The sequence below is a fragment of the Capsicum annuum genome, unplaced genomic scaffold (genome assembly GCF_002878395.1).
Source record: "Capsicum annuum cultivar UCD-10X-F1 unplaced genomic scaffold, UCD10Xv1.1 ctg1936, whole genome shotgun sequence".
NCBI classification, from domain to species: domain Eukaryota; kingdom Viridiplantae; phylum Streptophyta; class Magnoliopsida; order Solanales; family Solanaceae; genus Capsicum; species Capsicum annuum.
In genome coordinates, this window is record NW_025825201.1 from 178,534 (window position 1) to 193,744 (window position 15,211).

At 35.7% G+C, this 15,211-nt stretch overlaps 1 pseudogene; it reads right to left on the reverse strand.

Moving 5' to 3' along the window:
* Positions 1-920: 920 nt before the first annotated feature.
* Positions 921-12,158, reverse strand: LOC124890526 (annotated as a pseudogene).
* Positions 12,159-15,211: the final 3,053 nt, after the last annotated feature.

Consider the following 15,211-nt stretch of genomic DNA (forward strand, 5'->3'; position numbering starts at 1 on the left):
ACTGATTTTCAACTTTTGTTTTATATTGCCTAAACATATCTATTGCTTCATCCTTACTGTTTAGCAAATAGATATAATCGTATCTCGTGTAATCATTAATAAAAGTTATAAAATACTTTTTCCCACCATGAGATGGTGTTGACTTCATATCATAAATGTTCGTGTTGATTTAAGTATAAGGGATTGGAATTCCTTTCAACAAACTTATATGGATGCTTAGCATACTTTGATTCCACACACGTTTGATATTTTGATTTATTGCACTCAAAGTTTTGCAAAACTTCTAAGTTAATCAGTTTTCGTAATGTTTTGTAATTGAAATGTCCTAATTGTTCATGCCACAAATCATAAGACTCAAGTAAGTAAGATGAAACTGAACTTTTATTGATTTCAACATTCATTACATTTATTTTCAATAGGCCCTCTATGAGGTAGCCTTTTCCTACGTATACTTCTTCTTTACTAAGTAAAATATTTTGGAAACAAATACATATTTGAATCCATTTTTGTCAAGAAGTGATACAGAAATCAAGTTCTTCCGTAACTCCGGTACATACAAGATATTGTTCTATTTCTTGAGGATTTCCCACTAAGTTGCATTCAAATAGCATGGCACACAGATCGTGCATTTCTTTCTTGGACTCAGCCATATTTGCTTGGTCCTTTTTTTCCTTTCTTTGGGGCACGACAATCTATTGACATGAGGCCAATCTTGCCACAATTAAAAAAATTTTCCTTGAATTTCTTCTTTGGTTGATTGATTTTCTATCCAGCTTTCTTCTACTAGTGTTGTTGTGGTCGTCTTCTACAATATTGCTCCACTCATTGTAGAATTTCCTTTCGACCTCCTTTTCGTGGATTTATTATCTTTCTCAATAAGCAGTCTCACTATAAGATCTTCGGCTTTCATCTCCTTTCGCTTATGTTTTAAGTAGTTCTTGAAGTCCTTCCACAATGGTGGTAACTTCTCTATTGCTGCAACTTGAAACGGCTCGTTCATGACCAAACCTATAATAAAGTTTATGTGAATATTAAGAACATTTTTAACATGTTCAACTAAGGTATTCATCAAACTCATGCCTTTCGGGAGGAGATCATGGATGATTACTTGCAGTTCCTAGACTTGAGATACAATAGACTTGCTGTCAATCATTTTAAACTCAAGGAATCTTACAGTGAAGAACTTTTTGGTTCCCGCATCCTTAGTCTTGTATTTTGTTTCTATCATACATCACAACTCCCTTGCCATTTTCATTCTACTATACACGTTGTGTTGTTCATCTTGGAGGCTATTTAGAATGTAATTCCTGTATAGGAAATCTGAGTGTTTCCATGCCTCTATAACAATAAATTTCTCCTGGTCCAAAGTTTCATCGGGAACCTCAGGAGCTTCTTTAGATGTGAATAGTTGAAGGCGTAAAGTTGTAAGGTAGAAGAACATCTTCTGTTACCACCTTTTGAAATCAACACCCGTGAATTTTTCAGGTTTTTCCACTGGTGCCATTGCCAGCAGAGCATGCGTACGACTCATTGTGGCAACATTAGTAGCTGCCGCCATCATTCCAACACCATTCACTTGATTGTCGGTAGTCATTTTCCTATCACCACAAGACAATGAATTTAGTATATCGAAATATTACTTATAAAGTTGTAGCAACTTTAAACACACCTTATTTCTAGTTTAATGATGAAGTTTTTATGGCTTTCAATCATCAACCGAGTGATCTTTAACTTGTGATGAAGATTTTATTTCTTCAAACCACTAGTTAAGTTCAAACTATGTAGAAAGCGTAAAGCTTTAATCTCCAGAAACCATACAATGCAGATTCCACTTATTTCCTTAAGATTGTTGTCTTCGGGTACACAAAATCTATATTTTGGCACAACAACTTCAACACAAGTATAAAACAAGAACACTTATGAAGTTATGTAGCACCCCCAATACAAGATAAAAAAGACCTTTCAAAGAAGTGTGTTTTTCAAAAAATTAGAGGAAACAGAAAAAGTCCAAGTCCTTCGACTTCACATAGTGTCCTTAAGGAAATAATTCCCCTCAAGTACCCGAGGTTGTGGAATTTTCCTCCCAGGATAAAATGTCCTAACAATCCGACTGTAGTGGTACCTCAAATGATTGAATTCTCTTCGAACTCACTCAATGGTTAGATGATCACACAAAGTATTTCAGAAATCAAGAAATGTTTTTTTAATGTAGGAAAAATTTCATACCTAAACATATGGATAAATGCATGTGTATATAGCCATTAGGTTCCTATTCCGAAAAGAGGCAATGGTTCATTATGAAAGATGTGTCCTCTTGAACAGTCATGTCTATTCATCGAAATAGTTATCTTTGTTCATAAAATCAGTGTGTCTTTTTACTGGATAGTCACAACCATCCAAAAAGACACCTTTTTTTTTTAATCTGTTTGTCATTTTGTTGAAGGGTTGCATCCCTTCTGAAGCAACATTTTTTATTCTGCAGTTGTTTCTGCACTGTATGTATGCACGTTAATAAAGGTTCAAAAACTACAAACAAAATTGGTTGTGCTTTTCCGTTGGTTTTTTGGACTGTTTAAATAAATTTTTTCTAAAAAGATAGATCTCATCGATTGATCATTTGACTAATCTAAATCCATATCTGAAGCTGAAGCTGAGCTGTGCGAGCGAAGACGACGATGGAATGAGGCACCTCTTAGTTCTTGCCTTACTTACCATGTGGAGTAAGTGTTACTTGATATAAACACTTGAAAGTTTCCTTCTTCCACTAACTTGGGAGAATTAGTAGACTTTTCATTTTTTAGTATACTTTTTATTTTGAGTGTTATCTAAATTCTTCCCTCCACTTAGTTCCATCCATTTTTCATTAACACTTTTGATCTAGAACCTAAAAATCCACCACATTAATGGGGAATGGCTAATTTTTCATAAAACTTTATGGACAAGTATGTGATTATCAAGCAAGGACTGATTGCATCTGGATAAGTAGGTTTTTCTTTGAACTTTCTCTAGTGAACATGCATCAGATGCACTCAATCAATTAGTAAATTTGATATCTTTGAATTTTCAAGCTTTAATGTACACCAAGATAACACATATGACACAACCAGCCTTTTTCCATTTATGGTTCTTATGGTTTTATTCATTTCAGCCATGAACACGTCCCGGTCTCATAAGAGCTTAGAGAATAAACCTTTACTAATATTCTCCATGAAGCAGCTTAAACCTTTACTAATATTCTCCATGAAGCAGCTTCTACTTCACCCTCACATAGGTGATTTATAAATGTTCAATCCTATAGATTAAACTATTTTGTCAAATCTACCAAATTTAGATAATCATGAAAAGACTTCACACCATAAGCCTTATCCTTATTTACTAAATATTGTCTACATCATAAGAATGGGTTGGTTAAAATTGACAATGTTAAATCTGTTAGACACCACTTTGTTTGATCTCCTTGAACCTAGATCTTAGGATCTCTAGTATGCTAGGTATATTTACTGTCATGCTAACTTGTCCTAGGCCTTTAACCCATTTCGTTGGACATCCTCTCAACTCCTTCTCTAGATAGGCCTTTTTTAAGTGGATCTGACACATTATCCTTTGACTTCTCATAGTCAATAGTGATGTTCTCTAACGTTATTATGCCTCTGTCATATGTGACGATATTTACCATTGTACATCATGCTTCCTGCCTTACATATTACCAATTGTCTATCATAGTGTACACATATTGGTGCCACTGGTTTGGGCCAATAAGGAATATCTTCCAAAAAAATACATAGCCATTCTACTTATTCAACGTCTTTATCCAATGCGATAAACTCATATTCCATTGTAGAGCGAGCAATACATGTCTATTTGGATGATTCCAAGAGACCGCTCCTCCACCAATAGTAAATATATATCCACTCATGTATTTTACTTTATTTGATCTGGTGATCCAATTTGCATCACTATATCCTTCAACTACTATAGGATATTTATTATAATGTAAAGCATAGTCTTGAGTGTATTTAAGATACCCCAAAACTCTTTTCCTTGTCCCCCAATGAGTTTTACTGGGATTACTCGTGTATTGACTCAACTTACTAATAGCATATGATATGTATGGTCATATACAATTCATTATATATATTAAACATCCCAACAATCTTGCCTTCATTCTTTTGAAGTGCAAAGCTCACATCCAATGGGTCCTTAGCAATACCAAATTCCAGATACTTAAATTTGTCAAGTACCTTTTCGATGTAATGAGACCATGGCAATGCCAACCCTTGTGCTATTCTATGGATTCTTATTCCGAAGATCACATCTGCAATTCCAAGGTCTTTCATATTAAACTTTCTCTTATGCATTCATTTCGTAGCATTTATGCTCAAAATGTCCTTACTGATGATCAGCATATTATCCACATATAAACAAATAATGACTTGGTGATTTGAAGTGTCTTTAATGTAAACAAATTCATCACATTCATTTATCTTGAACCCGTTTGCCAACATGGTTAGGTTAAAATTCACATGCCACTGTTTAGGTTCTTGTTTTAGTCCATAAAGTGACTTAACAAGTTTACACACCTTATTTTTTTTCTGGAACCATACAACCCTCAGGTTGTTCCATGTAAATTTCTTCCTGTAATTCTCTATTTAGGAATAGTATTTTTACATCTATTTGATGGATTTCAAGACCATATACTTTCGCTATGGAAATTAACATTTTAATTGACGTTATCCTTATTATGGAGAGTATGTATCAAAGTAATCAAGGCCTTCTTTCAGTTTGAAGCCTTTTACTACAAGTCTTGCATTGTATTTTTCAATAGTACCATTTGCCTTCATTTTCCTTTTGAAGATCCATTTAGAATCTAAAGGTTTATTTCCTGAAGGAAGATCAACCAATTCCCACTTATGGTTGCTTAAGATTGAATCAATCTGACTATTGACTGCCTCTTTCCAAAAGGATGAGTCTGATGATGACATCGCTTCTTTAAATGTTTGAGGCCCATTTTCTAAAAGAACTATTAAAAAATCCAAACCAAATAAAGTTTACATTCTTTGACGTGTAATACATCTTGGATTCTTATAATTATGTACATCCTCACTTGGTAGAAACAGAGTTGTTCATTTGCAGTTTTCGAATGAACCAGTCCTTGAATGGAAGTGTAGTACTTCAGTATTTAGGGGTCATCTTCTTTTATACCTTAAAGCGAGAAAAATAATTGCTAAGGGGTGCATCTATCATCGTGTTTGAGTTAAAGACTCTAGTTTAGAGACTCCAAATCTTGAGTCAGTTTCAGTAGTAAGGGAATTTCTAGATGTGTTCCCTGAAGATCTTCCTAGAGTTCCTTATGAAAGGAAAATTGACTTCGGAATAGACATACTTCTAGATACTCAGCCTATCTCTATTTCTCTATACAGAATGGCTCTAGCAAAACTCAAAGAGTTGAAAGATCAATCAAGACACCTTCTAGATAAGGGGTTTATTAGGCCCAGTGTTTCTCCATGGGGCGCTCCAATCTTTTCGTACAAAAAAAAGATGGTTCTCTTAGAATGTACATCGATTACCATTAGTTGAACAAAGTCACCATCAATAATAAGTACCCACTCCCCAGAATCAATGACATATTTGAACAACTTCAGAGTGCCAGTTAATTCTCTAAGATAGACCTCATCATCAGCTAAGAGTCAGAGAATGTGACATTTTAAAATAGCTTTTAGAACTCGAAATGGCCACTTTAAATTTGTAGTCATGTCTTTTGGTCTTACCAATTCCCCAGCAGCTTTTATGGACTTGATATACCAAGTGTTTAAATAGTACTTGGACATGTTCATCATAGTCTTCATAGATGATATGCTTGTCTATTCCCGTAATGAAAATGATCATGCAGACCATCTTAGAATCATCTTCCAAACTCTTAGAGCCCATCAGTTGTTTGATAAATTCAGTAGGTGAGTTTTGGCCAAGTTCAGTAGCTCTTTTTGTCCATATTATTTTTGATGATGGTATTAGAGTTGACCCTCAAAACACTAAAGTAATGAGAAAATATCCCAGACCCATCTCTCTATCAAATATCAGGAGTTTCTTGGGTTTTTTCGACTATTACAGATGGTTTGTTAAAGGTTTTTTATTTATTGCATCCCTCATATCCAGATTGAGTCAGAAGAAAGTCAAGTTTCAGTGGTCAGATTCTTACGAGAAGAGTTTTTAGGAGTTAAAGACTCGACTCATTTCAGCCTTAGTTTTGACATTGCTCGATGGTTCAGATGGGTTTGTTATTTATTATGATGCTTTCAGAGTCAGTTTGGGTTGTGTTTTGATGTAGAGAGTTATGTTAATAGCTTATACCTCTAGAAAATTAAGCCCTATGAAAAGAATTACCACCTATGATCTTGAGTTAGAGGCTGTGGTCTTTGACAAGAAAATTTAGAGGCATTATCTGTATGGTGTGCATGTTAATGTGTTCATAGACCACAAGAGTTTTCATTATGTGTTTTTGCAGAGAGATTTGAATCTTTGTCAGAGAAGGCAACTAAAACTGTTAAACGATTATGATATTAGTGTTTTGTATCATCCGAGCAAGGCTAATGTAGTAGCAGATGCTCTTAGTAGATTATGTATGGATAGCCTAGTTCATGTTAAGAATGATAAGAAGCAATTTGTTGAGGAGGTTCATCAGTTGGCTACATTAGGCGTTCTTTTGGTTGATTCAGTTGAGGGTAGTGTGTGGGTTCAGAATAGTTTAGAATCTTCTTTGGTTGACATAGTAAATGAAAAGTAAGACAGGGACCCTAGTGTAGTTAGGTTGAAGGAGTCAATCAAAGATCAGAAAGTGGAGGTTTTCTCCAAAGGGGGAATAGTGTGTTGCATTGCAAGAATATACTGTGTGTCATATGTAGATGGGTTGAGATAGAAAATTCTTGCAAAAGCGCATGGTGAGCGTTACTCAATTCATCTAGGGGCCACTAATATGAATCGTGATTTGCGGGAAACCTATTGGTGAAGGGGTGTGAAAAAAGATATTACAGAGTTTGTAACTAAGTGCTCTATTTGTTAGTAGGTTAAGATTGAGCACCAAAAACCTAGTGGTTCTATGCAGGAGTTCAGTATCCCCACTTGGAAGTAGGAAGAGGTAAACATGGACTTTGTGCTGGGTTTGCCTCGTACTTGTCGTTAGCATGATTCGATTTGGGTCATTATGGACAGGATGATCAAGTCATCCTATTTCTTGCCAGTCTACACTTCTTACTTAACGAAGGACTATGCCAAGCTCTATATTAGAGAGTTGGTTAGATTTCATGGAGTCGTATTTTTCATCATTTAGATAAAGGTACTCAGTTTACCTCTTATTTTTTAAAGGCTTTTCAAAAGGGTCTTAGTACCCAAGTTCGTCTCAGTACAACCTTTCACCCTCAGATAGATAGTTAGGCAGAGAGGACCATTCATACCTTAGAGGACATATTGAGAGCTTGTTTTATTGACTCTAAGGGTAGTTGGGATGCTCACTTGCCTTCAGTTGAGTTTGTTTATGATAAAAACTATCATTCCAATATCTAGATAGCTCCATTTGAGGCTTTATCTTAGAGGAAATATAGATATCATATTGGTTGGTTTGGGGTAGGTGAGACTATGTCAATAGGGCCAGAGTTAGTGCTTGATGCTTTGGAGAAAGTTAGTTGATCAGAGAGAGTCTTAAAATAACCCAGAGCCGACAAAAATCTTATGTAGATGTGAGGATAAAGGATCTCAAATTTGAGATTAGTGATTTTGTATATTTGAATATCTCTCCCATGAAGGGAGTGAAGAGATTTGCCAAAATGGGAAAGCTCAGTCCCTGATATGTAGGTCCTTTCAGGATCATGAGTCATTTTGGGAAGGTAATGTATGAGCTTAAGTTGACTGCAGATTTGGCATCAGTGCATCCAATGTTCCATGTTTCTTTATTGAAGAAGCGTACTAGTGATCCACCACTTGTTGTTCCTTTAGAGGGCTTAGATACTCAGAATGACCTTTCTTACGAAGAACTCCCAGTTAAAATCATAGATCGCCAGAGCCGCATACTAAGGTACAAAGAAGTTATATTGGTCAAGGTTCTTTGGAGAAATCAGTCCGTTGGGGGAGCCACTTGGGAAGCAGACGCAAACATGCGTACCAAGTAACCTCACCTTCTCTCTGAAAACTCAAACTCAACTCAAGATAATAGTTTTTCCTTAGAGTTCCTCTTTTCCATTCTCAGTTCCATCCATATAATAATGCTCATGGCATTGTATATATTCACAAATTAGTTCAGTCAGTCACCATGTTCAGACTCAGTCATGTAATAATGTTTTTAGTTATGCAGAATCAACATGTAATCTCAGTCACTCAGTATCCTCAACTTAATCAGTTTCATTCGAGGATTAATGTTCCCAGAGGAGGGAGAGATATTGTAATACCCCATAATTATATTGACTCAATTCAGCCCATAGTATGTGCATAAGAGGCTTAGAACGTAAAAATAAGACTAAGTGTTGAGGGACTTAGTCACTTTTGACTCCCTTTAACTTCGAGGATTATTAAGTTGACCTTTCGGGATCTGAGATGATGGTTTTTGAGTTGATTCATGTTCAGGGGTGTAAGTAGCATATCTCGAGTAAGTTTTGGATTTTTCGGACGAGGTTTGGACACTATTTTGATTCCCGAAATAGTAACTCATCGCGATTGGACCACGTCGCGGTGAGTATAGAAATAAAGGGGGTCACCATATCACAGTAAAGGTCAATTTGGCCATTGTCTGATTTCTAGTGAGTCACCGCAATTGCACCGCGACGCGGTAAAAATCGCAATGACAACCTTAGTGCATCGTGGTGAAGGGAAAAATAGCAATTGTTACTTTCTAGTGACTCACTGCTATTCGCGTCGCAGTGAGTATAGCGATGAGGGCATCACTGCATCGTGGTGAAGCCTTAATCGACATTCCAGTTTCAGATTTTTATAATTCAGAAGGGAAGTTTCGTCTTTTCCCCTTCACTTTAACACGGAATATAGGTCCCAAAACATCATCTTTGCCTCATAATTCATATTTTACTCAAAATAAAAAGCAATTCCTCTCAAGGATAAACCCTAGACCCTTCAACATTCAAGTTTAATTCTCAAGAAATCCACCAAGAACCTTCATAAATTCTTCAATTAATGTATCTGAGATGTTGATTCATGGACCCGTTTCATCCATGGATTTTAGGAACCCAATTTTTAAGTTCAATTACGATATTAACATGTATTTATGAATCCTATCAATGAACTTCCATGAATCTTGACATTATACTATGTTTACAAGTGTTTTTTGTTGGAATTAGTTATTGACATGTTTGGAGAATGATAATTTCATGCCAAAATCCTCAACCCATGAATTTTAATATTGATGTTATGTTACTATCATATGTATTAAACTAATTTCATGCTTTAACTCATAACCCCCATGGGTTTGATGAAATGCCTCATAGATGAATTTTGAACAATGACTATTTATTATGTTCCCCAAGTTGTATTATGGCTTCAAATGATCTCATGTGTTCTTATTGATATTATTACCGAGTCTTGAGGGTTATGAATACCCAAACACTTAGCTGTTTACTTAGTTTAAATACTTTTAGAAGGGTTTCGAATATATTAGAGTATTATCAGTTCAGTCAGTGCATTATGTCAGTAAGCTTAGTTTAGTTCAGTGATTAGAATCAGTTCAGTTGGGATTAGTATTTAGCACCGAGCGAACCCAGGGATGGAGGCTCACCTGTCAGTTGAGGGTATGACCTTTAGTAGTAGTCCCTGTTTTCCAAAACTATATAGCCAGCATAGGTTAAGACGTTAACCTTCCAGTTGAGGGTTGACATATATCTCATTAAGACCCTTCTAGTTGAGAGTGACCCTTAGTCCTTCAAAAAAAACTATAGTAGATCCACACAGCCAATGTTAGTACCCATGGCATGGTACTAAAACCCTTCCAACTGGGGTAAAGAGTTGGACCCCAATTAACTTATTTTAGGGCATGTTGGTTAGATGATAGCTCCCACTATTTTAGTTCAGTAATCAATCTAGTACTCAGTTTCAGGATTGTTTGACCATGGCATACAGTCACTAGTTATACAGTCCCAATACTTTAGTTTACAGATTATCCTAGAATAATGTCATATGCTTGGTCATGCATTCTCAGATTTTACTGCTTTCATGCATGCTATACATCAGTTATCTCATACCATACTTACACTCAGTTATTATTCATGCACATGAGCCTATACATATAATCCTAACCCCATTTAGCATACTAGTACAAAGTACTAATCGCATACTCGTTTTCTTGCACTATGTTGTCTCTATCATAGGTTTGGACACTCAAATTCCTGACCGTACCTAGACCTCTCAATACATCAGCAGCAGTAGCAGTGGTGATTCTTCATGTTTCGAGGACCGTTAATGTTTATTTCAACTCATTTCAGTAGTCAATAAAGGTTAGTTGGGGACTTGTCAGTTAGAGGCTTTCGGACACTTTCAGCCAGTCAATCAGTCATCAGTTGATATTCACAGTCTTACAGTATTATTTTCAGACAGATATTTTCAGTATTTTGATTCAATATTGTTTTTGTATTTAAAACCTTATAGCATTTTCAGTTAAATTTGGCACATGTTCTCTATTATTTTATTCAATGCTTACAATACGTACCAGCATGGGTAAGCTTATGGTCCTTCAGGACTATAGGCACTATGTCGCATTCATGGTGTACTCTCGGGGCATTACAAAAGGTAAGGTTCGTACACACTTTAACCTCCTCTGCAGGAAAAAGGCACTTAGCCATAACTCTTGCACAAACATGACAAGAATAAGAGGTTAGCTGGGATGCAATAGTAGGACTTTGTACTTTTTGATCAACTACTAAAAAAGGAGAGTGTTCAAAACTATTTATTTAGTTTTGAAGGATACAAGTTCGATTCTTGAATACATTTGGTAGAATATGTACGTATGACACAAAATTTATACGAGTGAAGCAGTTTCTTCTATCTCATCAGGTGCTATAGGATATTCCCCTATCTATATAATACATCACAATAGAAAGACTTAATCTGAACAAAAATCTGCTAGACTAAGGGTAACTACAAAACGCACATACAATTGTTGTTATAGCACAACAACTCATTAATCAATCACTTAGCATTAGCTAGCTCCAAAATTATCTGTATGACAGTATAATTATCTATAATAAGTTCATGCTTAAGAGGGCAAAAATATAATGCTTTTCTACTTGTCATTTTATTTTCTTTGGATTTCATAGGATGATCGAGAAACACTAGCAACGATAAATAGATTGATCAAATTTGGTTTCTTTTGGTGGGGCATAATCATCGGCCTTTAAAGCCAAACAAACAAGAAATCTCAAGATCTGACCTTAAGATTAATTCTTCTTGAGCATCTTCCGTGTCAACCTCTTAGAAATCCTCTGTATCATCTAATCATCTAAGGGTATATCCTCAAAATAGGAACATTCTGAAACAAATGAGGTTGGACATGTAGCAAGATCTCTTTATTCTAGCATTTTATCAAAAAGATACTCGAGTTCCAGAAACTCTCGAAGCGCTTCTCTCTGAGAGTTCTTATAGAAACCATGGAAGACACCTTTAGCAATTGGTTAACAATTAAGATTGTAGCATAGTGTAGTCTGAAAAATTCAAACGATTCCTTAGATCTTGCTCTCTGCAGCTTATTTCTTACATACTGGTGGCTTTGCTCTATATCTATATGGATAATATTACCATAATTCGCGCTCGTCATTGTCAAGGGAAAGACAACATTATACTTTCTCGTAATAGATAACCATTCTTCTTAAAGTTAAAGTTTATGTGGTCTTGGTCTGGACTATTTCAATAGCATTAAAAAACTTTCTACCAGGAATGCACTTATCAAGGGATGGAAACTTTGTGCAACTACCATACATATCATCATCATGCTTAAATAAAGCAGCAAATTTGCAATGCATGTGTCTAGAAAATCAGTAACATGGTCTTAGCTTTCTCAGTAATTTTGCAGCAGGTTTGCTTCCAAAAGTTCCTTCGTGAATCTCTTGCTCCAAAGTTGAAGCTGATTTTGGTTTTTGATGAAGAAGAGTTGTCGAGTCCCCACATGTGACCATCCAAATAATCCTCTTCTTTTTTCACGCCTTACTGAGAAGACATGTCAGACCTCACCTGTGAAACTATACTGGGTGTGTTATTGTTGTTGTTGTTATTTTCTCTTAATTTTGGATAGATATGGAGACAAGTCTAACCGGTGTTCTCAACAATCAAATTTTTCTCAATTTTTGTTGAAGCATTTTTGTTCCTCCAATTTTTATTTTACCTAATTTCAATTATTCCTCTGCATATTTTGATTAGGTACCAAATTATTACAATACTTTCTTTTTCTAGAGTAGTGAAATTATTGATGCCAAATTAAGGCTTTCTCATACAATTCATTTTAGTATTTTTAAGATCGGTTGATAGGGAAGAGACATGCATGAGAGGTTTCTGGTTAAGTAAATGAATAATAAGGTGTTGGATAGTGTACCGTCCCGATCTTAGTACCTCGAACGCTACACGATACTCATAATCCTGAAGAACCACAAGCTAACCCATGACTGGTATCAACTGCAATAACTGTAAAATAATACTGAAATATACAGAATAATGGGCTGAAATTTTCTATAAGGCTCAAAACTAAACATAACTAATAATATGATATAACAATACAAAAACTGAAATAACTGTATGAATAAGGAGTTGATGAGATATGTCCCCAACTAACTCCAACTGTTGGAATAAGATAAGTATTGAAGCACTGAAATAATGAAATAATCACGTCCTCGAACTATGAGGACTCACCACTGACTCTAACTGTTGAAATCTAAACTGCTAAGTATGATCAGGAACCTGAACATCCGAACCTATGGTATAAAACACCATAGTGTAATAGAAAAGTATGCGTTAATACATGAGAATGTACCGGTATGAAAAGTGAGGTAGGCTGAATGCAAGGGTTCATATGCATGAACTATAACTTACTGAAGAACATAAACATAACTGTGTGAGAATACATGTATGAATACATGAACTGTAACTGAGGTCGTGATAATGCTGAATACTAAATTTGAATACTAATTAACAGATGTTTAATTCTATGAATACTGTATAACTGGTAACTGAATGACTGTATCTGACAGTTCTAAATCTGTGGAACTATACTAAGTTTACTGATAACATAGATTAGTGATAATTGATGTACTGTTAATTGAATGACTATTTTTGACAGTCCTGATTCTGATAAAACTAGCTGAGTTCTGTGCTGAGCTGAGTGGCTGTATCTGAAAGTCCTGAAATCTGAGAAACTATCTGAGTTCCTTACTGAAGACTGAGATTGAGACTGTGGGAGGTAATTATCTAACCGACATGCCCCATAACTGAAATGGTGGGGTCCAACCTGTGACCCCAGTTGGAAGGGTGTCAATACCGTGCCACAGGTAAAAAAAAGTTGTGAGTTAACCCACTGCTGATAGAGAGCTCTTCCGTCAACCTCTAATTTGTAGGATAACTCGAATGAGATGTATTAACCCTAGACTCATAGGGATATATCTCAATCTATGTAGGCTACGTAGTTCTGGAATGCAAGGACTGCTTTTAAGGTTCACACCCTCTATTGATTGACAGGTGAGTCCTCGAACCTGAGTTCACTCAATGCTGAATCCTACTCCCAACTAAATAGACACTAAACTAATTTCCTAGTTCACACTAGGCTTGATTGAGCTATTACTGATTGTACTGTTTAAATGAACTGAGTTTACTGAGTTCCATTGACTGGCAGAATACTAGTGAGTTCTATTAACAGACTGAATTTATTGATAGCTGAACTAAATACTGTATGCAACTTAAGTATTACTGGGTCTACTGAGTTTCCCTGAGTCATGTAACTGACTGAGTTCTACTGAATTTTGAAACTTGACTAAGAGTACTACTTATCATGGCTTGACTGAGGTTATCTTGAAAACTGACACTGGCTCTAGGCACACAGCTAAATTTTCGGGTATTAAATACCCTCAGGACTCGATAGCATGAATATAAATAGGACATGACACTTCTTAAACACATAACCATAGTCAACAATTCTCAATACAACCATTGAGGGATTTCATGAAGCATTTGCAAGTCATAAGCTTACACATGAATAGGAATGGATGCTAACATAACATAATTTCAGAAATCCATACATATGAGCATTCCACCAAATCATTACAAGACATAGCTTAAGCATGGGAGTCATTTTGAATATGTGGGTACATCGTGAGTTCATCATTTAGATCATAAATGGGTCATAAAGCACAATTCTTATTCACTTAGGTATTTTAACATACACATGGAAGGCACAACCTTTTCTAGGGCATAAATCAACAATTAATACATCATGTCTATATCAAGCACTTCAAATTTAAAGATTTCAATCCGCATACTAACATAAAGTCATGAAAATTTAATAAAAAATTCAATCTTGGAAGTCATATCACAACATTAACATGTGTAAAATCAAGCCCACAACATAGAATTCAAAATTCATATTTTGAAAAGTGTATCTTGAGCTCCAAGGGTAGAAAGTACCCTTGGATTAACACTTTACATACCTTGGTTGATAATTTCTTGAAGATTAGTGGAGGAAAGCTTGAGTTCTTGATTTGGAATTGATTACCTAGGACTTTCTTGTTCTTGAGAAATTGTTAAATAGTGGATGTATTTAGCCAAAAAGGGGCTAATTTTTGTGTTATGAGGGATGAAGGTCGGGGGAAAAAATACCTAATTATCCTTAAGGACGCAATTATTTAATGACTGAAAACTGGGCACCAATGCGGTTATCAACGCGGTATGTCGATGGCATAGACGCGATACTCGATGCATCGTGCCATGATCGCACCGTGTCTCAAGAGTTTATCTCTAGAAACCTGCAAAAATATTAACCAATGCGATAGGCGACATGACGCGCCAAGATCGCGTTGGTTCACTATTTCAGGATTCCGAAAGTGGTCTAAATGCAATCCGAAAGATTCGAAACTTGTCTGGGAACACCTATTGACCTTCCTAATCATGAATTTAAAAAAATATAGACCACTAAAGGACATTAAGGTTGCGAAATGAGATTTTCAACTTTTGAAGGCCAAAAATAAAC